Consider the following 27,704-nt stretch of genomic DNA (forward strand, 5'->3'; position numbering starts at 1 on the left):
TTTAGGACTACAATTTCCCATCATCCCTGACCACTGTTCCTGTTAGCTAGGGATGATGGGAGTTTTAGTCCTAAAACAGCTGGAGGTCCAAGTTTGGCCATGCCTGCTTTAGAGCAAGGAGCAGTCACACCTCATTGTGATTGTGACCATAATTTGCTTCTGCAGTCCCCACCAAAAGAAACACACATGCCAGTTTGAATATGCCCATGTTAAAAATTGCCATACTCATTTTACAAATCACTTTGCAACTGATGGGTGCCAAGTGCTGAATTCTGTTATTTGCCCCCCACTATCATTTCCCTGCAACCTCCACAGCTAAGTAAGTTCACAAAAGCACTTACTTTGGTGATGGGACCATAGAGGGGCTCTCAGGATATGATCAATCTTCCTTCCTTGTGGGATACCATTTCTCTCTGTCTGTCTCTTTTTCCTTACAAGATCTTGAGAGCTCCATAATTCATAATCCTGCAATGTGGGGGCTGATAATTGCCACCTAATCACTGGAGAAACAAGGCTGAAATATACTGAAATAAGCCATAAAACTCATTACAAGATAACAAGATTCTATCTATTCTCAGAGGTCGCTTTAAAGCTGTGCAGGTCAGGGAGCTAATCACCTCATTCAGTGGAAGCAATGGAGAGAAGGGGCTGCTCTGGTCTCATTTGTTCAGCTCTCAGGTCTGCAGCTGGTGCTGATGGAGAAAGGAAGAAGATCTTGCCAACTCCCAGTTTGAAAAATGCAGACCTTTTGGATGGGGGCTGTAGGGATGGGAGAGCAATTCAGTTTGGTTTGCATTTTAATGCAAATATATACCCAAGTTGCAATTTTCAAAACAATACATGAATCAGTCATAGCTCAATGGTAGAGCACATGTTTTATATCAACAAGGTCTCTGGTTCAATCTCAGGTAGGGATGGGAAGGACTTCTTCCTGAAACTCTGGAGAGGTGAGAGGGATATAGCTTAGCAGTTGAGCATATACTTTGAATGCTGGAGGTCTCAGGTTCGCTTTCTGGAATCTCCAGGTAGGGATGGCAAAGACTTCAGCCTGGAGCCCAAGGTGAGCTGCTGCCAGTCAGATGGCAATTATGAGACCAGAAGTCTGACTCAATGTAGGGCGGCTTCCTTGGAAAGGCAGCTATGCTTTGTAATTCGCTCATCTTTGAATTTTGTGATTAAGTTTTTGAATCAAAAACTGGGTACAAAAATGTATGTATTGGGGTAAAGTGTGCATAATAGTGCAGGCAGTAGAGAAAAAATAACACGCAGAAATGAATTGTGTTAGGGGAAAATTATTGCAAAAAATATTATTGCAAACACACGAGGAAAGGGGCCAACTAAACGTGAGATGAGGGGGGGAAAGAAACTGAGAAAAACTGAAATTGACAGATACATCCATCTCTAGAGGGCAGAAGTAGAATTATGATGAGTTAGGGACAAAATCAGAAAGAGGCTCAATAAACCCACTGGTACTGCAAAATGGTTCACTTACAGTTCAAACTAAATGCTAGCTGTCCAATTTTCATTGCCTATTTTATTTTTTCTTTAATTAATTTATATTCTATCATTCAAAATATGCTATCTTTCCACAGTGGTTTAAAACATTTAAGAACAATTTGAAACCATATAAAATATTAAAGAAAACTATTAATCATAGCAGCAGTAAAACCTTTCACATCTCCTAAATCCAATTCCATTTCACCTAGTCCTAACTATATATATATATATATATATTCTAGATCTGTCCGCAGTTGGGAGCTGATCCAATAACCTGCTTCTGATATCTTAATCCTAAGGATTATACTAACATCCAATATAAATATGGATTTTGCTGTAGTTCTGCGTTTAAATAACCAGCTCATTTTCCAGCCAATGTTAGAGGGGATGTAATTTGGAGTGTATGGGAGCAAAAATATTCAGCACCTAAATATTTATTTTAAAATTTATATCCCATTTTCTTGACCCAAGCAGAGGTTCTGCAGAGTGGCTAGTGCAATATCTAATACCAAAATGTAAGTTCAAACATAATAGACAATGAGAAAACACAACCAATATTAATTTATTAAAAGCAACACGTAAAACTCATAGAAAATAACCCAATAAAATAACTAGGGCACATAACTCTGCAAATTCAGGGCACATTCCAGCCATGGATGCAGAGCATTGCCGCCATAGCTGGTAGCCACTGATAACCCTCACCTCCATGAATTTGTCTAATCCTCTTTTAAAAGCACCCAAGTTGGTGATCATCACTGCCTCCCATGGGGGTGAGTTCCATAGTTTAACTATGCTCTGTGAAAAGAACTACAGCACAGCTAGAACAATGGCATAGCATGGGGGGGGGCACGGGTGCAAAATTGTTAGGAGCGCAAAATTTCAACACTCGGTGCTCAGTGTCGGATTTACGTAGAAGCCAATCAAGCTATAGCTTAGGGCCCGACTCTCTTGGGGGGCCCCCCAAAAAAAATCAAAGGGGGAAAAAATCCTGGATGTACATTTCCAAAATATAAGTTCAACAATTGCTTTGATAAAATACATATTTTGTTATGTGCAAATGGCTTTAGATACCTATTAGGTCCATAAATTAACATATAGCATATATTTAACACAAAAAAACCGTGACAATTTGTTGTTGACAAAGGACAGCTGGACATATAAAGGGCCCAATTACCTTCAGTAGCTGAGGGCCCCATCAAACCTAAATACGGTGCTTCTGTCCCTGAGCTCCATTAAAAATGGCTTCTCCATGCGAACCAGGAAGTGACCTCTCCAGACAACGGAATGACTCTTCTTTTCCTATCTCTGCAGCTGTGATCACCTGAGTGACGCAGATGCTGTTAGGCAGTTGAATGTGCATGTGTACTCCATCCATTTCCCTCCCACCCACCCCCTGCATGTGACCCTGGGCACTGGCAACCCACGCTATGCCCCTGAGCATAGTCTATTCACACATGCTGTACTTCTCAAGGAATGCCTGAGTGTGTATATTTAGGGTGTGTGTGTGAGAGAGAATGTGCACCAAGCACCCTCTGTTTTGCCTTTATTTGTTGGAACATAGGCATGTTTGCCAGCGGGTATAGCTTCCACACTCCATTCTCGCTTTCGCTAATATTACCCTGGCCAGCAGGATCCCCACATTTAACTATAGCTGCAGGAGAGCACTTACCAGAAAGCAATTTCATTCTCTCTTGCCAGAGGTACGTGGATGAATCCCAGGCATATAAAAGTCAATCTGCCTTCAGCTCCCGAGAGGGCCTTGCTCCCCAGATCAGGCTTTCTCAAGCAGCCAGGCGGGGGGCTGTCAGTTCTGATAGCATCTGCGGTTTTTCTTCATTTAGTGATCTGTAAAAATTTAATGATTGTTAGCATGCTGTAAGTACAGGCTGTATGTGCAGGTCTGCAGCACTTCACACCTCCCTAGCTGAGCACAATAGTGATGGGGAGGGAAGGGGAGATGGAGGGTGTAAGGGTAGAGAAACGTCCCGCCAAACCCCCAGGAATCTTTGTGAAATGTCAGCAATTCTGGGATTCTTTTGAAGGGTCATTGTGTTCTGCAGGAGGTTTGCAGGAAGGCCAAATGAGAAGTGGTGAAGTAAGAAAGCTTGTTTCTTTCTGCTGCTGCCATTGCCTCTTGGAAGCAGACGGCTCCATGCCTGAGCTTGCAATTTCTCACTCCCTAATCTGGAAGATATAGATTGCATCACTGGTTGTTTCCTCTGGACCAGAGATAGAAAATGTGTTCAGTGTAGCATTGCCACGGTATCTCAGCAATGTAAACGAGTGGTTCCTCCTTGGGCTAAGCTTTGAGAGGAGCCAAAGAAATGCCTCTATAAAAATGCTGTATAATAGTCACAAACAGAAAACCTTTGCCACGGAACTATGTGCTTATTGTTTAATCCTGTTCCTTTGCAACTGCCATCTCAGCTAAGACATCCAAAAGCCATGCTATGGCTCCTGGTGCTTCCCTATGCAGTAAGGGGATCTTGGGCATCTATGTCCTTGCTTTGCGGTTGTTACACCAACATCAACCCTTCTTCCTACTTTTCTGAGCTTGTCAAAAATCCCTTTTTGTCTCCTGCTCACATACCTGGAACACTCCCTTGCCTCGATTGGAAATGGCAGTCAACCCCAATATCGTAGGACCTCCAGAAGTCACTCGATATATTTTAAAGGGGGGAAGGAGATTCTACTAGTTGGTCCTTAGCATCCTGTTTTACGAGAGGCCGCATGTGATAAGTATGTAATGACTGTGAAATGACAGGCCGTAAAGCTCTGAAAGGAGGCGATCCATTCAGTTGCCACTTTTAAGTATCATCAAGTCAGGTCATTGAGCAAGAGGCCAAAAGTTTGAATGCCTTAATGGAGGTGGGTGTGGAGCCTGCAGCATCAATCAGTGCAAGGAAGGACAGTGGAGCGAGAGAACATGCATGGCAGACAAGTCTGCAGGCAGGAGATTGGCTTGAGCTATTCCTGTATTTGCCACTGATGCATGGCATGGCCTTGGTCTGGTCATTTGCTGCCCTGCCTTGTTTACTGTTTGAGGAATAAAATATATATCGAGACTGGGGTTCTAAAAAGCTTTTCATGAATAGACACGTATAAATTTCTCTACCACTCCTACTGGCTGCATGACACCTTCCCTTTGATGAGAATTTACATCCACCCTTGATCAACTGCTATAATTCTTTGGATAGTTGTCTGTCTGTTTTCTATGCATCAGACATGCCTCGAGATGTTGTTCTGGCGAAATTTGGTTACATGCTTAAAAAAGACTCAATAAACCATAGCTCATGAAAAGGGTTGTTTTTATTCAAATGTAACAGCATAGAAGATTTGCAAACAACTAAATACTCATAATCACCTGAGTGAAAAGTAAGTCTGTGCAAGGAAGTTGTCTAAGGAGGGAGGGATCTGGTCTCTCTTCACTATGCTGAGTTTCCATCTGTGGCCCTGCAGCCAATAATTGAATGAATGACCGTATTTTTCGCTCTATAACACGCACCCGACCATAACACGCACGTAGTTTTTAGAGGAGGAAAATCCGTAGGCATTCCCTCCATAACACGCACAGACATTTCCCCTTACTTTTTAGGAGGAAAAAAGTGAGTGTTATGGTGCAAAAAATACGGTATTCCTCCTTGCTATGAGAAGATGTGATTAGCCAAAAAGTGTTTTTTTAAAAAAAAATAAAAATTGGGGAGTTTCTATCTCCAAGCCCCCAAGATCATTCAGAGAATTCTATTGAGCATTTATCCAGCAACATCCAAAACCGTTCCAAAGTTAATATGCAGGAACAGTTAATTACCGGGGCTTGCAATTTCCTTGTCATTTCAAAGCAGCTGTGTGGGTGTTTTGTTACCTTGTTGCATCCCTTGATTCTGCAAGCTGAACAAATTAGAACCATGCAAAGGCCTGGAAACCTGGTCCTGAAATAGGCTGTAACCTCCACCAAATGCTGGGGGAAGGCCCTGGGTCAGAGCGGCTACCCAAACTCCCTTCAAAATAAAAGCCAGAGCTGTGCCTGGCTGTGCATACTTGGGTCTCAGAGCGTTCTTTGGGAACAAGAATGGAATAATGGAATGAAATATCTGCTTGTGTGATTGGCAGGCAGTAGGAAGCTTCCAGATTGATCAGATTTGGTGTAACTCCTAGGAGCTTGGAATTCTGCCCTTGCCTGGTCCATGGAGACTTCAGGCACTAGCTCTGATACCAGATTGTCCAAGTGTCCCTATTTTCCAAGGACAGCCCTGGATTTACAGAAGCCATCTTGGTTTCTGCTTTGATCCCAAAATGTCCCACTTTTCCTTAGGACGTTCCTATTTTCATGGGAGAAATGTTGGATCCAAGGCGATAAGTATCTATACAATCTTTGGATGACATCTGAAGGCAGCCCTGTATAGGGAAGTTTTAAAATGTTTAATAAAAATATTGGAGGGTGTGTGATACAGGATGTGTTCCCTGAGCAGCATGGGACATTTGAATACTACTGCTCTAAATTGGGAATGGAGAAACCTGTGACCCTACAATGTGCCTGGACTGCAATTCTCATTGTCCCTGCCCATTGGTCATGCTGTTTGGGGGTGATGGGAGTTGTAGTCCCATAACATATGGAGGGTTCCAGGATCCCTATGTCTAGATTAAGCCATTGTTGAGTGTCAGCATCTCATCGTGCATGTGTGTGTGCAGGTAAAAAGGTTGAAACAATAGGAGCAGAGCTCACGTCCTGTTTATCCTTCTGAGGTGGAAATACCAGCACTGCAGTGTTAGCTGAATCCGGCCAGGGTTTGCTGGCAAGACTGGGTTTGTTTGTCTACTTAAATAGCTGTGTCTGTGGTTTCAAATAACACATCGGTGGTGAGCAGAAAGGAATGCCTTGTCAATTGGGTTTGTGTCCCTCTGCCTGGTTGGAGATGTTTTGGAGGCCCGCTGCTTCTTTTCTTCCCGTCTTTAATTCTCGATTCTTTTGCACAATGGGCTGGCGAGAGCCTTCTGGCTTTTAGCGATGGAGATTCCCCACAGGTGCATAACGCACTGCTTTGCCCAATGTGAAAATCAATAAATATGCTCACTGCAAAAAGGAGGTGGGGGGAACAAATCTAATACACAGAAAAACTCAATATGAGGCAATGAGGGGAAAGTAAAAGTACTCCTCTAGGGGATAATGGTTTGAAATGGAGGTCTGAGAAAATGATGATTAAAAAAAAAGAATTTTCCTGTGGAACTAAGTCTGCGTCAGGTGTAGCAGAACAAAGAGCATTGAGGGGCAGCTACTGGCTTCTTAAGACCCTGATTCCATCTTGCAGGAGGAAAAAAGGGTCAGTGTGAAGTGTTAGGGTTTAGTGTTATCGAGTGCCAACATGATACCCTTCTGATGTTTTTGATTATAAATTCCATCAGCTCTAGCCAGCTGGGCCAGTGCTCAGGAATGATGGGAATTGTAGTCCAAAACATCTGGAGGGAATCACATTGACTGCAGCTGGCAAACTGGTTATTCAGGCAGGTGCAATAATTGCTTGATGCAGCAATCCTAAACCTATTGCCTGGATAGAAGACCCAATGAGTTCTAAGCATATAATTGTGCTGTAAAATAATCCCCTCCAAACTCCTTAGATTAATAATATTTAAGATTTTTTTCAAGGTTTGCAAGATTATAATGTTTTTCTTGTTGCCTGAATTACTTTTTTTTTTTTTTTTGTATGTTGCTTTGAAATGTTTGGATATAAAGCAATGGAGAGATCAAGTTTATTACTAAATAAACATTTGGGGGGGGGAGGTGTTAGGAATTTGAGGCAAAACGACACACTGTTATAGCTGACATTTTCACAGTGATTCCAACATGCCTCTTTTTGGAAACTCTCCAGCACTCCTTCGAATTGCACTTATTCTCAGCTCAATCAAATGTTATTGTTGAAACCCATAAAGCTTGAGAAAACCAGAAAGGAAAACAAACACAAGAAGATCCCTCCTGGATCAGACCAAAGGCTCGAACTGCCCAACATCCTGTCTCCCACAGTGGCCAATCAGATGCCAATGAGAAACAGAGAAAATATGAGGGCAATAGCCATTTCCTGCTGTTGCTCCCTGGCGATGGGTAGTCAGAGGCATAATGCCTCTGTTCCTAGAGGTGATATATTCTATATAGCCTTCATGGCTGTGTTTTCAAAGAAGTGCAACTTATTCTTACTCTCAGTTGCCCTCAGTTACCCCCAGTTGCATCTTTGGGAAGTCAAGTCTGATTTACTATGTAGCACTGTGATGTCATATAGTTCTTTGCGGGATCCCTGATTGGTTATCATCACCCATGCAATTAATCCAGGAAATCGAAGGAAGGACCTGAAGCCAGAGTAAACAACCATCTTAAACAGGTTGTAAGAAGCAAAGACCCTTTTTTTTGGGGGGGGGGGGTATTTCTACTCTGCTGAAATTGCCCAGTTTTATCCAGAAATTGAAACTTGAGAATAGCAGCATGGATCTAGTCAAAGTAAAATAACCCCCTAATGAAAGAAAACCACAATAGATTTCTGTGTAGAAAAGAAAATTTGGCCCAATGCACCTTCCACCGCCATAGTTTTACATTTCTGTAAGAAGCTTCACTTTCAAAGTTCCCATTCCAAGAGACTCTTAAAGGTGCAACCACCCTTGTGCATTTAAAAACTGATCTGCCTGCCAGCTACAATACTTTTCCAGCTCTGGCAGTTCCAAAGCTTTGCATAAAAATAGGAAGCAAAGGGTTAATCTCCTTAAAAATTGCTTCTGTTATTATTAAAAAAATGAGGGCGAGAGAACCTCTTCAGTTGAAACTGATTAGGAGCAGTTGAGCTGTCACCACTCTTGATTTTATGATAGTCCTATAAAGAGCAGCCGGTAATTCATTGAAACAGACTTTGGTTTTGCACTGCTATGAACTAGGGTTGCATATCAAATAGGAGACTCTTCCATTAAGTTTCTGTGCTTGGGTCCTTCCCTTTCCAAGATATGAGAGATTTGGGGACTTGTGTCCAGCCAGCCAGATTGCAGTGTCAGCGGTGGAGGAGAAATTCTCCTGCATTTTAATGTTAACCACCCTAACTCGCCGGTCCTAGACTTAGATGTAGATTGGAAGGCAGGTTATTTATTCATTTAAGGCATTTATACACGGCTTAATCATTTGCATATCTAATTACTATGGACTTCTTGTTTTAAAAATGCAGTTTGGGTTCAAAAAATGCACCCCAAGCTGCACGTTTCCAGAAAAAAGTAAGGGAAAGCAGTGCTCTTTTTTTTTTTTTTAGGGGGTACTCAAGGGTATGCAGTACAAGCACCTCTTTGTTGTTGTTAAAAAGTGTGGCACTTACTGTAACAACTTAATGGGTCGGATTTAGATTTGATGAGGCTCTAAGCTACTGAAGGTAGTGGGTGCCTTTTATACTGTATGTCCAACGGACTTCTGGAATGGATTAAGTTTGAGAACCAAGGTACTACTGTATATAGAAATGAGCAAACCAATGATAGTTTAGGGAGCAGGCTAGCAGGTGGGGCTGATTACTTACATCTTAGGAATAGCTGTCAACATTTTCCTTTTTTTAAGGGAAATTCCCTTATTCCAAATAGGATTCCTCGCCAGAAAAGGGAAAAGTTGACAGCTATGATCTTAGGAGCCTACACAGCACAAAACATTGTTGCAGTATGTAGGTTTTATTTTATTTGTTTTTTTTATCTTATATTTTGGAAATGTACATCCAGTTTTCCCCTCTTTATTTTTTTGGGGTGCCCTTGAGATTGGAGCCCTAAGCTATAGCTTGTTTAGTTTATATGTAAATCCGGCACTGATGGTATGTACCAGCACCTATTTTTCTAGAAAAAAGCACTGTGGGAAAGCATATAGGAATGGATGTTTTAAGCGAAGAATGTGTACAAAATATATACTGCAGGGGGAAATGAATGCAATTTAAACATTGGGCCAGATTCTACTAACTGGCCCTGCTAGTGAAAGCCAGTGCAATGACTTCTCTTAGCGGAATGGGGCTTTTCCCAACCTTCCCCCCCCCCCCAAATGAGCTCAGAGTGTATGGGGTTGTTCTGAAGAACCACCAGACACTGATGGAGGAAGATGAGTGCGGGGTAAGCGCACTGCCCCTAACAGCGTTATCCTGGTGGGGTGCCATCACAGCTGCCCCACCCCATGCTGGGCGCCATGCCCCCACAGGCAGCATGCCACGCCCCCAGGATGTGTGCCATGCCCCTGGGATACCCGCCAACCCTGCCCCTGCCTGCTCTCTGCCCCCTGGTGCCAGAGCATGGAGCTCCACCATTGCCCCCAAAACAATGCACAGGGAGAGGAGAGGAGAGAGACTGTTTCATTGAGCAAGGAGAGGTGCTTTTACAGACAGAAGGTTTGTAACAGTGTGGCCTTGAATTCCTCCCACAAGAAAAAAAAAAATTCTTTAAAAGGAGCGCTGAGCAGAGCAGATGTATGCATCCTAGGCTCTGCTCAGCACTCCCTTTCACGAGCTGCGTGGAGCATGTGTGCGGCGCTTGCAGGCTTTTCCCCGAGGAGGAAGAAGGGGAGCCCATCACTGACGGGTTGCCCTTCTCCCTCATCAGGGAAAAGCCCCCAAGAGCCTCACACACACTCCATGCGGCTCTTTAAAGGGAGTGTGGCTCTTGGGGGCTTTTCCGGGAGGTGGGGGAAGGGACAGAGCGCGGCTAAGCCAAAAGCTATAACAGCGAGAGGGAGCGCAGCGATCCCTCTCGCTGTTCGGGTTTCTGGGATAGCTGCACAGCCTGCATTCGCTCCATAAGACGCACACACATTTCCCCTTACTTTTTAGGAGGGAAAAAGTGTGTCTTATAGAGTGAAAAAAAAGATAAAAGAATCTGCAAGAAAGTGTGGGTCACAGAATCATAGAGTTGGAAGGGACCCTGAGGAACATCTGGTCTAACCCCCTGCAATGCAAGAGTATGCAGCTGTTCCATACGGGGATCAAACTTGCAATCTTGTCATTATCAGTGCCATGCTCTAACCAACGGAGCTATCCAGGATGAACCAGTGGGATGGAACAGATTCTCATTTGAAACTGACACAGAACTGAAATTGGCTGATCTGGCCACCCCAATAGAGAGTAGCTCTGGCCTAGCCAGCACATGTAGGAAGGACAGAAGAGCGTCCCAACAATCTCTCTGAAGAGCTGTGGTTGTTAATCCGGTTCCTGAGCAAGCAATGATGTGTAGGCCTTTCCGACTCTCTGAAGCTGGGCGATGGCCTGCTTTTGGGGAAGGTGAGAAGGCATGGCAGGAAACACTCCTGTGCAAAAAGTACATTTTAATCTTCCAGATGGTCTCTTTGGGGAAATCTTGTCCATCATTTTAATTCACTGCAACTGGACTGGACCTAGCTCTGTGGCAATGTGCTTTGAATTAGCTGAAGTCTGCATGCTCGCGTGTCAGAAAGGTACTAATAATGCTGCATAACCTTGTCTGTAAGCTACTCTGCTGAACTTGATATTATCTCCGCCAGTGTCTATATACCAAGTGCAGATTTCCTCTGTGGCCTTGAGCAAATTGCTAAATGCAGCTCTAGTGCGTGGGCTTCATTTTTTCTGCAGAAGGGGACTGGATTTTCCCCTAACGGCCACCGACACCTCACACAGGTTGAAAATTTAAAGCTCTCTCTTGCAAAAAAAAGAAAAGCAGGGTAATGAGAAGAAGACTCCGATTGGATTGCCTCTCCAATATATTTTATTTATTGCATGTATATACCACCTTTTTCTCCAAGGAGCTTGGGGTGGCATACATGGTTCTCCCCTCCTCATTTAATCCTTACAACAACCCTGCAAGGTAGCTTAGGGTAAGAGGCAGTGACTGGCCCAAAGTCACACCCAGGGAGCATAATGGCCGAGTGGGGATTTGAACCCTGGTCTCTCCCAGGTCATAGCCTGACATTCTAGCCACTAAATATCCTCATTTGCCCTGTGCCATGATTTGGGCCAAACTAACCCCCTAAAAAGGAAGAGCCTGCTGGATCAGACCAATGGCTCATCTAGGTCAGTCTCCTGCTCTCACAGTGGCCAACTGGATCACAATGGGAAGCCCAAAGCAGGACATGAACACAACAGCATGCCTCCTGCATCACATGGCACCAGCTGTGGGTCAGATAAACCTTCAGGGCTTAACAGAAAAGGAAAGATTAGGAGTGAGAAAGCAAGTGCACTCCCAATTCTTTCTTCCTTTGCAGTCCAGCTTGAATTTACCTGAGTCATGTGACATGTGATTGACAAGTGGGCAGCCCCACCCACTTGTCAAAGTGACCAGCGCATATGGGAGAATTTTTAATCCAGGCTGGTTCCCTATCAGTGATCTTGTCCCCTTGCTTGATGCAAGAAATGCCAAGTGAGACCATCCCTACAGATAGTTGCCTAGTCTCTACCTGAAGACTTCTGCTTGTGCACCACCAAGCAGGCAGTAAAAGCAGGTGGCTGTTCACAGTTGTCCTAGCTCAGGGATGAAGTGTGTGGGGCCCTCCAGATGTTGTTAGACACCAACTCCCATCAGCCCCAGCCAGCATGACCAGTTGTCAAGAATTCTGGGAGCTGGAGTCTAATAACATCTTGAGGGCCGCCGATCCCTCAGTCCTGGCTGGTCCTGTGTCCCAGCTTTGATCTCCTTCTGGCCAAACCCCCTCTGCCCCTTTTTCACCCCAAGCAACCAAAGGCAAAGACCTTTTGCTGCTCTTTACTCACCCCGAGATGTGTGTAAGAGAAGTCTCCATTCTAATTTCCCCAAAACAATGATGGCTCGTCTTAATTTGTCTCCTCCATATAGTGAACACCTGGCAGTTCCCTTTGTTTTTTTGTTTTTGAGTCTCTCTGATGTACTTTTCTCTGCCCCACTCTCTTGACCTCCTCTCTCCAGGGATGAACAAGAAGGGTGTCGGTATAATGGAAACAAAAAAGAGGGATAATGAAGGGAATGTTTGGCCTTGGGAAATGAGTTTTGAAGAGTAAAGGATTTCATCAAAAAGTGAAGGGGATGCAGGGAAAATTGTCATCATTGTTGCAATTTCAAAGCTTGATGTTGACCTGATTTCAAAGGAACTCGTGTTAATGCTTTGCTTTCCTCTCCCCCCTCCCCTTTTCTCTCTTTCAGGTAAGTGACATTTTATTCTGCTCATCCCTACGGCAGAGTTCTGCGCAGGTTATCCATATTTTTTTCTTAAAGTGGCAAAAATAAAAACTTAGAATGAGACATTTGCCGTGAGAAAGCAAAGCAAAGCAGAGAGGACGATCGGGAGGGAAGAGGTGGATCCACAAAGGATGGCTCAGGTAGGCATCACCTTGACAAGAGATTTCACTGTTGTTGTGGTTCCTTTGAGGAAGGACTTTTGAAGGAGATGTTCCTAGAACTGGCGGAAAGTGCCTTTCTTTACAGTTGGTGTTACTAGACTATTATTTTTTTAATAATTTGAGGAGGGGTTCAAGGAGAGGCGTTTGAAATGGATATCCCAGTTGTTTTGGATGCTCTGTACTGCGAAGCAGAGACAGAGCAGGTGGATGGGACTTGAGCGTTGAGTTGTTCTGTAGCTCCGATAGAGGGATGAATGACCATTGTTCAAGGCAGCCTTCACCAACTCAGTGCCTTGCAGACATTTTGGATGACGATTCCCATTGGCCCCCAGCCATCACAGTCATGCTGCCTGGGGCTGATGGGAGTTGTAGTCCTCAAACATCGGGAGGACACCAAGTTTGCAAAGGCTGATCCCAGATCTTTGTGATGTGCTTCTTGCTCAGCATTTTTGGAGGAATATATTTGTGCCCATGTTGTTAATGTTTGCTAATACACTGGATCTTTTCTTTCCATACCTCTAAGGACTTTTTGTAACTGTGCTCATTGGTGTGTGTGGGTGTGTGTTTTACCTGCTGAAATGACAATGTAATGGCAATGATTTCCTTACAACAGTTTATGAGCATCACACTCAAATGACCACAATAAATGAAAGCTGTTAACAGATTTTATGTAGCTATTCGTGCAATAGTCACATTTATGAATGGTGAGAGTGGGATGGTAAAAGTGGGTAACATTCCAGAATTCAAGAGAGCTTGAAAAGGTAATTTGGTGATGAGCGTTTTGGACCACGGCGATGGGTTCTTGTTCTGTTTTGCAACATGCTTGTTAGCTGCAGCAACTGCTGTTCACTATCACAATATTTGTTGTCACAAAAAGTTGTTCCTTTTCTATGCCATTGCACAGAAACAACAAGCTGTTTATATCCTTGCAAACTGTGTAGGATCTAAGAGTCAATAAATAATGCATTTCACCCATGCAACAGGGTATGTATAATGGCAGGAATTAACTGAGGGCAGAATAAACAAGGAGCCAATCCAGTGTTTCCACTGGTGCACCTGCACTATGCTGACCTGCCTGCTACCCTGCTGCTAAAAGCTAGTCTGGCTCCACCCGACTGGATTAGCTGCTTTTGATGTTTTCCTGACCCCGTTCAGTGCCACTGGGGTGGGAGGAGAATATGGTAGGTAAGGAAACACCAAGCAGGAACTGCATCAAGACAAAGAGAATTTCAATAAGATGTTCTAGGAAATAATAAAGAGCTAGGGAGTTTCAGGATTAGCCCGTGCATTTAGTATCCTTTTCAGTTTTGTCCATTTTGTGACCCTAAACTTCTGCTTAATGTTGCACTGTTGAAGCAGAAGGAAAGTTCCTTAGCACACTGGTTAATTATCCTATCTCACTACCTTCTGCTATGTTTATTCAATTCTATCTCCACCAAAAACCTGGGCCATTGCTAACAGGCAGCTTTAATTCTGCAGCTGAACATGGTTTAACTTCTCACACAATGGAAGTCAAATAACAACTGAGGTGGGCAAACCCTCATGCAACGAGGCTGTCTCATTTGCAATCTGGTCCCCTCTCTGTCGATCACGCCCCCCACCCCCAATTGTCATAAAATAAATTGTCATTCTGGTAATCGCTGGTGGGCAAGTGGAATGAAGCCCAGGGATGGATTTTTCTAGACTTTGGTGCCAGGTGTGGCATTGACTGGGGACGAATGAGGCCTGTCATTTTTATTTGAAATCCAAAAGAGAGCCTGTGGCAGGGGCCCTTAAGACATCAAGTTTATACACAGCCATTCTGCTGACCATTACAACCAAAAACAAACAAGCACTTTAATTCTCCATGGATGCAGATGGGGCTGGAGTGTTTGCTTGTTGAGAAGAGAGACCAGGCCCTTACTTCCAGATTTTCATTCTGTTTGTTTTCAAATAAATAAAATGATAAGGACTGGAGATTTGCAGGGACCTGCTGTTGCTCGGGTGTTGCTTGAAGTATTATTGGAAGGTTTTATGGATTATAGTGATATGTCTAATTTTCTATTCTTCGCTACCTTGTGAGAAATGTTCTAAAAGGTTCTAAAAGGTGGGAAATGATGGGTTTGCAGCCAGCTAACAATCCAACTAACAATCACTCACAGCAGACCCATTAGAATGAATGTAACTAAGTTCAAGCCCATGAACTCTGATGCATCTGCTCTGAGTGGGATGAGCATTTGATGCAGCCTTAAACAGATGAAGTAAATAAATAAATAAACCCAACTGGGATAGGGGAACAGCCTCTTTATGTCTGGGCAATGGGGCTGTTGAGTGGGGGCAGTGAGTACTTAATTCCATGCCCTTAAAGCATCTTAAAGCATTGTCCAAAAAAGGGGGGGGGGAATGCATTGCCGAAAAGAGGAGATATAGATGGTGCAGGTTTATATATATATATATATATATATATATATATATATATATATTTGAGAATGTCTAAATGTTTATTGGTTAAATTTTTTTTCCATGGGGCTATATTAAAGACAAGGAGAACACTTTGAGCTTTTGCCAAGTTAACAATTAACTAACTTATTGTTCTTTGGTAGCTAACATGTGAGTGTTGTAACCTTAGATCATGTGAGACACATTGGGTTGCAAAATCTCCATTTTGTTTTTTTGTTTTTTTATAGAGATTTATTGGGTTTTACAATAGAAATAAACATAATAAACAATGTAACATATATCTTAACATAATTTCACATTTTCTTTGGACTTCCTCACATCTCCCGCTCCCACTTTCATCGTTATAGCATTTTGTCAGCAATTTATTATCTTATTTGCATTCTTATATCCCTTCTATGCTTCATAATCTTCTAGTTCTCAAAAAGAGTTATATTTTCTCGATCTCACTTATTTTCTTAAAGTCATCTAAGTTTAGTGGTGCTCAGTTATATTGATCTAGCATCCTGTTTAGCATTCACTCAAATTGCAATGTTTTTGTAAATAGTTCTTAAATTTCTTCCAATCCTCCTCAGTCCTCTCTTCTCCCAGGTCTCGAATTCTGCCGGTCATCTCGGCCAGTTCCATGTAGTCTATCAGTTGCATCTGCCATTCTTCCAGTGTGGGTAGATCTTGAGCTTTCCAATGCTTTGCGAGTAGTATCCTTGCTGCTGTTGTTGCATACATAAAAAATGTCTGGTCCTTCTTTACCACCCCTTGGCCGACAATACCCAAAAGAAAGGCCTCTGGTTTCTTAGTGAAGGTATATTTAAATACCTTTTTCAGTTCATTATAAATCATTTCCCAGAACGCCTTCACTTTAGGGCAAGTCCACCAGAGGTGGAAGAATGTTCCTTCACACTCTTTACATTTCCAACACTTATTGTCAGTCAGGTGGTAAATTTTTGCAAGTTTGACTGGGGTCATATACCATCTATATATCATTTTCATTACATTTTCTTTCAAAGCGTTACATGCAGTAAATTTCAATCCAGTACTCCACAACCTTTCCCAGTCCTCAAACATAATGTTATGCCCAATGTCCTGCGCCCACCTTATCATAGCCGATTTAACCATTTCGTCTTGTGTGTTCCATTTTAACAGCAAGTTATACATCCTTGAAAGTACCTTACTCTTAGGTTCTAACAATTCTGTTTCTATTTTCGATTTCTCCACCTGGAACCCTAATTTCTTGTCATTTTAAAAAACTTCTTTAATCTGAGCGTAATGTAACCAGTCTCGCACTTTATCCTTCATTTTCTCCAAACTCTGCAGTTTCCAATTGTCTCCATCTTTTTCTAGAATTTCCCAATATTTTGGCCATTTGGCCTCCATATTGGGTCTTTTTCGGGCCTTAGCTTCCAAAGGTGAAAGCCACCTTGGGGTTTTATTTTCCAGCAAGTCTTTATATTTTGTCCAGACATTAAACAGTGATTTTCTGACAATATGGTTCTTAAAGGCCTTATTTGCTTTAACCTTGTCATACCACAAATATGCATGCCATCCAAAAGCATTGTTAAACCCTTCCAAATCCAACACATCAGTGTCTTCAAGAAGTAGCCAGTCTCTTAGCCAGCAGAACGCTGCGGCTTCATAATACAACTTTAAATCTGGCAGGGCAAAGCCCCCTCTTTGTTTTGCATCAGTTAATATCTTAAACTTAATTCTGGGCTTTTTGCCCTGCCAGACAAACTTAGAAATATCTCTCTGCCACTTCTGAAAGCACTCCGTCTTGTCCAAAACCTGAAGTGTTTGAAATAAAAACAACATCCTTGGCAATACATTCATCTTGATAGCAGCAATTCGGCCTAACAAAGAAAGTTTCAATTTTGACCAACTATCTAAGTCTCTCTTAATTTCTACCCAGCATTTTTCATAATTATCCTTAAATAGACTTAGGTTTTTTGCTGTTATGTTTACCCCTAGGTATTTTACTTTTTTAACCACATTAAGTTCCGTCTCATTCTGAAACCGTTCTGACTCTGTATCAGTCAAATTTTTCCCCAAAACCTTAGTTTTCTGTTTATTTAATTTAAATCCAGCCACCCGACCAAAGTCATTAATCAGTTGTAATACTCTTTTCGTACTAGGCTCTGGCTTCTGCAGGGTCAAAACCAGGTCATCTGCAAAAGCTTTTAATTTGTATTGTTTCTGTCCGACCTGAATTCCTTCCACCAACCGATCCCCTCTAATCATGTTCAATAGCACTTCCAGAACCGAAATGAATAACAAAGGGGAGATAGGGCAACCTTGTCGTGTTCAGAGATCAGGAAATTACCAAGAAGGCCCAAAAAGTTTTGAAGGATTACTTTGAGATAAATATGAATACTACGGTGGAAAAAAGAATCGTCTGGGACGCAAGTAAAGCTGTAATGAGGGGATTCTTGATACAACAGAATGCAGTAAAGAAAAGAACACAAAATGAGAAAAAAGATAAGATCTTGGATAAAATAAAAGAATTAGAGAAGAAGTTAAGAGTGAATCCGAAGTCACAGCCAACTCTGAGAGAAATTAAACTTTATCAAACACAATATTCTAAACTGATAAACCAGGAAATCGAATGGAAGGTTAAACTAATGAAACAAAAAACGTTTGAGTCGGCGAATAAATGTGGAAAACTGCTAGCTTGGCAGTTGAAGAGAAGACAAAGATTAAATACGGTTACAAACTTAGAGGTTGAAGGAAAAAACATTCAGAATCCAGTGGACATTAGAAAGTGTTTCCAGAGATACTTAAAAAAACTATACACCCAAGGGCCGCAAGACGAAGTTGAGATTAAACAATTTTTGGCAAAAAATGGACTATCCAAATTGTCACAAGAAAATAGGACAATCCTGAATTCTAAAATAACACGACAGGAGATTGAACAAGCCATTCAGAACATGCAACTCGGCAAATCTCCAGGGCCAGATGGGCTGACCTCCAAGTACTATAAGACATTAAAAGACTATTTGATACAACCTTTGATGGAGGTCAGCAATGAAATTATGGAGGGGGAGAGGGCACCGGAGTCGTGGAAGGAAGCGTTTATCACATTAATACCAAAGTCGGAAGCTGAAAAGACACAACTTAAGAACTACCGTCCCATCTCCCTTCTAAATGTGGATTACAAAATATTTGCAGACATTTTGGCAAGTAGATTTAAAAAAGTTTTAAATGAAGTAATCCATAAGGACCAGGCTGGCTTTCTCCCAGGTAGACATTTGTTTGCTAATACAAGGAACATTATTGACATTTTGGAACTTTTGCAAACAGATATAAATACAAAAGCAGTTTTAATTTTTATAGATGCGGAGAAGGCCTTTGACAATATCTCCTGGAAATTTATGATGGGAAATTTAAAAGAGATGGGAGTGGGACGGGGTTTTGAGAATGGGATTGAGGCGATATATTCAGAACAGAAAGCTAAATTGATAGTTAATAATGTGGTTACAGAAGAGTTCAAAATTGAAAAAGGGACACGACAAGGTGCAGGTTTATATAAAAGATGCATGTGCTAAATTGTAGGCACAGGTGCAAATTTAGAAACACAACACCTCTCAATAACAATTTGCTGCTTGGCCAGGTTCAAGATTCTTGTGTTAATTCCTAAAGCTCCAAACAGCTTGGACCCAAAGTCCTCAAGGACCACCTGATCCCTAATACTCTACCTCGATCACCTTGATCCTCTGATGGAGTACATCTGCTGGTTCCCCACACCCTGCAGGTTCAGGTGCTCTTCATTAGGGACTGAGGCTTTCGCTTGAATGACCTGTGAAACTTCCTGCTTGTAGAGATTTGGCAGGAACCAAACCTGACAACTTTCAAGCACCTCTTTAAAATGGTGCCTTTTAGACAGGCCTTTACAATATGAGTTTTCTTTCTCTTTAACCAACCGGTATCTATTGCGGTTTTTTGCATTTCTATTTGTGTTTTACAGATATTGATTGATTGATTTTACTGTAGCTTTGCTGCCAGCCACCTTGATATATGTTTTGAACATTAAAATCAGAAGTATTCAGATGGGGGCAGGGATGAGACCTCTTGCCATACGGCAATAGGCGGTGACCTGTGCCTGGCATGGTCGCATTCATCCCATTTTAGCTTTAAGCCAGACTTGGACAGGGCAGCCCTTCAAACAGGTGACTTCCTCTAGAGGAGTCTACTCTGTAAAGTAGGACGTTCAGTCACTCTTGTTGTTGAGACACCTGAGATGTTGTCATATAAACCACGTTGATATGTTTCTATATGAAGTAGAATGAAAATGACACTGGTGGTGGTGATGGCAATGTCACTTGACTGTAACTCCTATAATCGCTGACCATGGCATGCTGGTAGGACTGATGGAGTCCTACAATATATTAAGAGCAATGGGATCTCCATCTCACTAGGGCTGGGTGATATACCGATATACCGTCCAAAACCAGTTTGAAGTCCATATCGTGAGACCGGTTTCATAATATATGACCTGGCAATATATTGTGAATCGTGTGTGTGTGTGTGCGTGTGCTCATGCACCATGCAAAAAGCAGGATGCAGGGAATACCATGAAGCCAGCCAACGCCTCTACATAATTCCATCCTTATTTCAGACATCATGATATATTAGTAGATTGTGATGTTTAAGTGGTGATATGTTGCAATGTTGAAAACTAGATATTGCCCAGCCCTACATCGCGCACAACCCTAGAGTCTGTCAAGACTGGCCCGTACGGGCAGGGGTACCTTTACCTTTACATCTCACTACTGAGGGATGTTGTACAAAAAGCAAAGCGTGTTTCCTAAATTTAGCTCCAGAATGCCTGACACCAAGGAAGTAAGGTTGATTTTGATAGATTTTGCATGGGTTAGGAGCATCCCAGACTGGGAAATATGCAGTTGCATACAGGTTATGGCTGGCTTCATTTGGCTTTCTTGACTGAACATCCCCTTGACATTTCCATTCCCCAGAATGCTCCTATAATTTTTCCATTTCCTAAAAGACATGCGTTTTTGCCACCTTTTCAGCCTGTGGCCTCTTGCCTCAGTGCTTCTGGTCAGCCTGGATAGCTCAGTTGGTTAAAGCATGGTGCTGATAACGCCAAGGTTGCAGGTTTGATCCCAGTATGGGACAGCCACCTAGGAGTTGATCTAGATGATCCTGATGGTCTCCCCCCTACTCTACAATTATCTGATTCTAGGATTCTAAGTGTTTGCAGTCACAGTGACAGACTCCTCTGGCAAAACTTTTCCTTTCTCCTTCTCCTTCCGGTCAAAATCCTCCCTGCATCCTGAGCTGAATCTCGCTTGGCAAAGGCTCTCACTTAAGCAGGTGTTGTGTTTGCAGTGTGTAAAGAAATCAAAGTCAAAACCACCACCCCAGAGGGGGGCAGCTGAGCCGCACGGCACGTATTTGTGGCAAATATTTAGACAGTCCCGAGGCTCTGTTGAAATGAAGTGTCAGCTGTTAATAGCAGATACCATTGGGGAGAAGCCGTGTTACAAGATGTTGCTGCCATGTACTGATTAGAGAGGGGAGACTGACGTTCTGAACTGCCCCCATGGGGGAGGGGGGCTTCCTACAAATACATGCTTGAGAGGAGGGACTATGTTCGTGTGTGATTTTCACAATCTCGCTCTTTCCCCTTAGGAATATCACATACACTTAACTGGATCTCACTTTAGAGACTTTGCCCATTGCATCCTTTTTGATAGGGACAGAGGAGAAATTTGATTCTGTTCCCATTTAAAGACCAGCCTACATAATCTGCAGCTCCCCAAAAATATGTGAACCAAGCCACAGCCATTCTAAAAACCATACTTCTCTGAAAATTTCCGTTCAGTCCTCCAGCCGCGTAACATGCGCAGAAATGCATGCAATTTTTATATTTTTATTATTATTAATCAAAATTTCTACACTGCTTGATTACAACAAATCCTCTAAGCTGTTTACAAGTAATTTGAATGAACAATAACAACAAGTAGTTGGAGCATTTGAAAGGACAATTAAAACCAGGATCAATGTGGCGGGCTTGCCTAAATAAGCATGTTTTAACCAGAAATATGTTTTAACTGGAAAGATGGCAGCAAAAGTGATGGCCTGATGTCAATAGGCAGGGCGTTCCAATGTGCAGGTGCTGCCACACTAAGAGAAATGTTCACGGCAAGTTTGGACAGGTTTTGTGTGGTGACTGTAACAGTGCCATTTCCAGTTATCAAAGCGGTTGAGTGGGCACGTATGGGGCAAGGCAATCCAACAAGAAAACTGGTAATAATTCATATATTCAGGAAATTAACATACAATTATGCATTATATTAGGGGAAGATGCTTTACAAAAATGTGTAGATTAGTCAGAACTGCATACATTTTTTTAAAAAAGTACACTACTCGAAACTGTGTGTTGGGAAATACAGTTCCTAGATGGCATGATTTGCCTGAGCCAAATCTAACCATAACTGGAGAAATGAGATACAAGTTTCTGATGAAGTGTTAGATTCCTGTTTGTGCGCTGTAAGGGGCAGGGGAGATACAATACCTGGATGACAGATCTTTGCAAGGAAACACAAGGTCTCCAAATCAGATTATCCTAACAAAGGAGGAGCTTCCAATTAGCTCAACAGGCAGTCCTGTTTGCTGTGGAAGGGGAGATGACTGGTTTAATTTGGGTCAATGACGAATCCTTTGCAAACGAGACTTTAATCTTCCATTTGGTGTTCACTCAGTTGGAAACCTTTATGTTTCCTAAACCCTCTGTGTTGTGCTTTGCTATAAAATACACACACACACACACACACACACAGATGCATTTTTTCAGAAGCAGCAATTCCCCTAAACCATGTGCTGTGAAGTAACAGCTAGGGTGCTGCAAGAAATAAGGAACCAAAGGATCACTGTAGTCCCTTTTCAGTATTTGTTGATTGATTATTGCATTTCCATCTGGTCTTTCCTCCAGGGAGCTCAAGGTGGTGTATGTGGCTCTCTTCCTCCCCATTACATCCTCACAACAACTTTGTAAGGTAGATCAGGCTGAGAACCTGGAACCAGCCCAAGGTCACCCATGAGCTCCATGGGCAACTGGGGACGTTGAATCCTGGTCTCCAAATGAAGTAGGACTTTTCCCAGTCCTGCCCCTAGTGTTGCAAGTCTACTCTGCTCCACACATTGGAATGCCTGAAGGCAGAGCTGGCTGTGCCTCTACCGGGGGCTCCATTTCCTAGAGATCACCCTTCCTGGGGCCATAAAGCAAGGGATGTGACTCTTACCTTTTTTACACTAAGGCTGCACTCCAGCCATGCAAATGCCAAAACTTTCTGTATATCCACATCTCCAGACCTCTCCAGCCTTCATCCAGGAAAGGGAGAAACATTTGCACAGTTCAAGGACAAATCCCAGCAAACAAAAACATTTGAGGAGGGTGCAGATCAGGTTAAGAGATGGGTGTGGTCTCAGGAAGAGGTGTGGCTTTCAGAGAGTCCCAAGGACAAAACAGAGGGCTGCGTTTGATCCCCTCCCAGGTGAGAGGTTCCTCGCCACACCTGTCATAGAGGCTGCACCATGCAATTGAGAAGCCTGAAATTTTGAGGGTGGGTGCAATGTTCGGGATGGGGTTAGCAGCTCCGCTCCTAATAATAATAATAATAATAATAATAATAATAATAATTTATTTATACCCCGCCCATCTGGCTGGGTTTCCCCAGCCACTCTGGGTGGCTTCCAACCAAATATTTAAATACAATAGTCTATCAAACATTAAAAAGCTTCCCTAAACAGGGCTGCCTTCAGATGTCTTCTAAAAGTTTGGTAGTTGTTTTTCTCTTTGACATCTGGTGGGAGGGCGTTTCACAGGGTGGGTACCACTACTGAGAAGGCCCCATCTATATCTATATATCTATATCTATATCTATATCTATATCTATATCTATATCTATATCTATATCTATATATCTATATCTATATCGGTAAAGCGACCCCTGACCATTAGGTCCAGTCGTGGCCGACTCTGGGGTTGCGGCACTCATCTCGCTTTATTGGCTGAGGGAGCCGGCATACAGTTTCCAGGTCATGTGGCCAGCATGACTAAGCTGCTTCTGGCGAACCAGAGCAGTGCACGGAAATGCCGTTTACCTTCCCGCCGGAGTGGTACCTATTTATCTACTTGCACTTTGATGTGCTTTCAAACTGCTAGGTTGGCAGGAGCAGGGACCGAGCAACAGGAGCTCACCCCGTTGCGGGGATTAGAACCACCGACCTTCTGATCGGCAAGTCCTAGGCTCTGTGGTTTAACCCACAGCACCACCCGCGTCCCTTATCTATATCTATATCTAATTGTAAGGCTGTCATCACACAGCCCTCATTGGAGGATCTGCAGTGCCTCATCCTAACCCTGGTGTTATGGTGAGGGAGAAGAGTAAATAAGAAAGCAGGTTTTAAAATGGCAGATCGTTTGAAGGAGCTGTGAAGAGATGGGAGGCTTGGGTGAAGTGTAAAGGCAAGGGTTGGGGTTGGCAACAGGGGTGGGGTATAGTATTTGTTAGGTCAGGAAACATTTGCAGAGGTGACATGGTAAACAACAATTATTTACTGGTTGAAAACACCAGGGGTTCTAGTGGGGAGAGGGTAGGAGAGGTTGGCAAGCAGCATGAGCAGGGGCAGCAGCCCCTGGTATTTATACATTCGCTTTGTGGTGTCCATATTTTAAAAACAGAGGCTGCAAAGGAAAAGGAAAAGGCTCCGAATTCCAAAGCAACACCATCCTGAATGCTGCAAAATGTTGTGCAAGCATTTGAGCTTTTTAGAACCCATTAAAATCACCATTTAAAACAGCAGTCATCAAGAGTGCGAACACAGCACAAAACAAGGTGTCCTATCAAAGGGAAAGGCTAACGCAGCTTCAGCAGCATTCATTTAGCAGAGGAAGGCACAAGAACAAACCTAAAAACAAAACAACACAAAAGGCATCATTCTCAGACCAAAGTGAAAGGCAAGGTTAGAAATTCTAAAATATTTTTTTTTAAGCGTGAGAAAAAACAACAACAACAAAGTGGGTCTCTGTCTGGTGTTGAAAAGTCATAGCTCTCTACCCTGGCTTTTGAAGCCTGGGATGTATGTTGTTTAGGATCCACCAGTTTCTGTAAATTGTTTTAATCTGGTTTTAACAGTGACTTTTAACATTATGTTTTAATTGTTGTAACCCCAGCCTGATTGGAGAGCAGGCTGTGGCTGCCAAGAGTGGCTGGGGCAACCCAGTCAGATGGGCGGCATATAAGTAATGAAACTGTTGTTGTTGTCAGTAGTAGTAGGTGTCAGACAATCCACTCTGAAGAGGGCATTCCATAACTGGGGGGCCATCACTGAAAAAGTCCCATTTGTATGACTAGCACTTCATGTGCCTAACTTATCTAAAGTATGCCTGCCTTTGCATGATTCAGGTCTCTCACCTTGACTCTCATCATCCTTCAATCTCCCCTGAAATTTTGATGCTGAAGAATCACTATCTCTTCCTCGGAGGAGGTTGCCCGTTGCCTCTCTGTTGCTACTCAGGGTTTAACTCCTTCCATCCAGGATGCACCCTCCCACGAGCAATTCACACAAAAACACAGCAGTCCGGCTCCTTTTGCCAGCAGGTTCTTCTCAGTTTTAGACACGCCAGAGGTGGTTGATTCCCGCTCCAAGTGTGAAGGTTTGGAGGAGGCTGGAGCTCTCATTTCTGCCTTGTAGTGATGATGTCATTGCTGTGTGCCAATGCCTAGAGGCAAGAGTACCTACAGAGGTGTTCCTAGGAGCACTTTCCATTATCCTTCATAGTTCACAGTGTGAGCAAGACTCCTAGGAATGTGTATGCAAGGACTGAGAAATATCAAGTGATACCCCACTATTTCTCCCCAAAAAGCACATGATGGCAACAAATGCTTGCTGCATCATCTAGGATCGCTGGGGGTCATGGGAACTGTAGCATCCCTGGGATACTGGGAGCCACGGAAAGATTACATCCCAGAAAAACTGGGAGTCATGGGATAGGTGGCATCCCTGGGACATGGGGGATATGGGTTTAAAATGCAGATGGAGGAGAAGCTGAAAGAAAGCTGACAGAAAAACTCTTTTGCATAACACATTTCAGAATAAAGACCGTTAATGTTCTTTTTTACGAAATAAAAAATAAATAAAAGTGATATAATTATCTTTCTGTAGGGGATTTTTTATTTTATTTTTTGTATTAAAAAAACAAACAGCACTTTATTCCTCCCTGGAGAATGTGCCCAAAGTAGAAATATAGGTTTTATTTTTACATTTCCTTCCCTAATTACCCTTGTCTTTGTTTCCTGGCCATTCCCGCCTACCTCTTTCTGCCCTCCTGTCAAGCCATCGCAATATATGATTATTGTAATTACATTATGGAGGCCAATGGCATTGTCCCAACCAAAAGCAGTAATCAGTGTAATTTAAAAGCATTTAATTCTCCAAAGTCGGTTTCTGACTTTGTCTCCTCAGGTAGTTAGACCCACCACCACTATGCATGAATGTTTCACATTTATCTTTATTCAAATGCATTCTGGGTTCCTTTCTTTCTGAAACCCACCTTCGGTTTTTTTATCACAGCCTATTCAGAGGCTTGAAAAGGCATGTTCAGGTTTGGATTTCCCTGCTTAAGTTTGAACACTTATTTATCATTTTTCATCTCCTACCTTTTGTCCCATGAAATACCTTGTGATGCCCATAGGGTTGCCCAGTGTCTCTTATCCAGGAAGTAACTAGATTGAGATGTGCTTATCTTCAGGAAGGTTCTTGCATCAAGTGCCTTCAGGCCTTACTTCAACTGTGCAACGTGCTGTGGATAGACTGTTGATGGGGCCAACACGGAACTCAGTTTATGCAGCCCTCAACAATTTGCCTCCAGGATGCTTCAAGGATTGTCCAATCCCTTATATCCCTGCCCAATCACTGAGGACTTCAAGGAAGTCACTGTTAGTGGCATGAAGATTTTGCCTGGGCTGGTGCAGGACATTGACAGATCAGTGCTCCCCACACAAACATACAGATTGCTTCCATTTTGCTAATCTTCCTCCAACCCTTTTTGGTCTCCCCTTGCAATTCATTCATGGTTCTGCTTCAGAACAAATTAATTTCAAATTTTGCATTAGATGAAATCCAGCGACAGCCTGGAGATGGGAGGGAAAACCATCGGAGCTCATCTTATTGAAAGAGTTTTGGCTTCCTTTGAAATATCTCCACTTTTCCACCTGGGGAGAATCCCCCACATTCAATCCAGGTGAAATTGCCATGGCAACTCCAGCAGCTGCAGCCCGTTTCCTCTCCACCTTAAATCCTTCGACGGAGCTGTGTGTGGATCTGATATGGGAGCTCCACCAGCTTCTAGGTAGTTCTGATGTACACTGGCCAGGAAATGCAGTGACTCAGATTTCTTGGAGGAATACTTTTGCCACAGTTGAGCCTCAAATTCATTATTCAATAGTAGTCATATATACTTCTTCCAGCCCCACTTCCCCTTCCTCTTCATTCTTCACTCATAGCATAGTTGAGTTGAGGTTCTTTTCTGTTATTACTTTTGCTTCCAACTCTCTTTTTCCGTTCACCTGTGCACCACGGCAGGCTGTGCCATTATAGCGTCACACACTGGGCAAATTCATATGCTAGCCTGCACATAATGCATGATAATAAGACCCAATGGAAACGAGCTGCACATTTTTCCCTTCCCACTGAGACCCTGCAAATGAGTTGTATCTGTGTTTCTAAACGATCTTTGTACTGTGACTGTGGATGCCAGCAAGCCCTGCTTAGCATTACTGCTTGGACGGGTGTGTTCCTGTAATGTTTAATTCTGCTTGAGCTTGCAGTAGACCCACCTGGGAGACACAGCCCTTTACATATGGATTTACTAGCTCCGACCTGCTTAAAATGCCGACCTCACAAGGGGATCAACTCTTTTCGCTTTTGTGAATGTTTTTGCTTTGGTTCGCCTTTGGGTTGGATCTCCATGCATTATGCCATGAAAGCCTATATGGACGTCGCTCAGGCTATGTATAGGAGAGGAAAAGCTGACCTCGGGGGTCAAGTGCCATGAAGGTTAAGTAGCCCTTTAGGGATGGAGATGCCTCTGTGCTAGGTAACTACTACTGCTGATGAGGAATCAGCTTCATCTTTCAGTTGCCAGATATGGCAAAGGGGCAGGGAGGAAAGGTCAGAAGCGCTCCGGTTACACAAAGGTCTCATATCAAGGGCTCTGAGAGTGGGAGCCGCAGAAACAGGGATAGCTTGAAAGGCTTTGGGCATGTCAAACTGAAGCTGTTCTTTGATGAGTCCATAGCATTGTACTGATGTGTACCCTTCCTAAGCAGCCAAATGGAGGCCTGAGTGTGTGTTACTGCAGGAATTCCTGAACATGAGAACTGAATGTGACCACTGCTACACACCTGATCAACAATGGAAGCCACT

At 43.0% G+C, this 27,704-nt stretch overlaps 1 protein-coding gene and 1 long non-coding RNA gene across 10 annotated transcripts in view; one reads left to right on the top strand and one right to left on the bottom strand.

Moving 5' to 3' along the window:
• The window catches only part of LOC308464422, a 30,437-nt gene extending 27,027 nt beyond the window's left edge, over positions 1-3,410 (bottom strand). The window contains exons 1-2 of the long non-coding RNA XR_013980035.1: positions 3,167-3,410; positions 2,672-2,818 (exon numbers count right to left, since the gene is read on the bottom strand). This is a non-coding gene — a long non-coding RNA (uncharacterized lncRNA). The remainder of the gene's footprint in view (positions 1-2,671; positions 2,819-3,166) is intronic.
• Positions 1-27,704, top strand: part of NTM (neurotrimin) — a 796,613-nt gene that overhangs the window by 263,642 nt on the left and 505,267 nt on the right. The window lies entirely within an intron of this gene.

Source organism: Podarcis pityusensis (genome assembly GCF_964106645.2).
Source record: "Podarcis pityusensis genome assembly, chromosome: 15".
Classification (NCBI taxonomy): Eukaryota; Metazoa; Chordata; class Lepidosauria; order Squamata; family Lacertidae; genus Podarcis; species Podarcis pityusensis.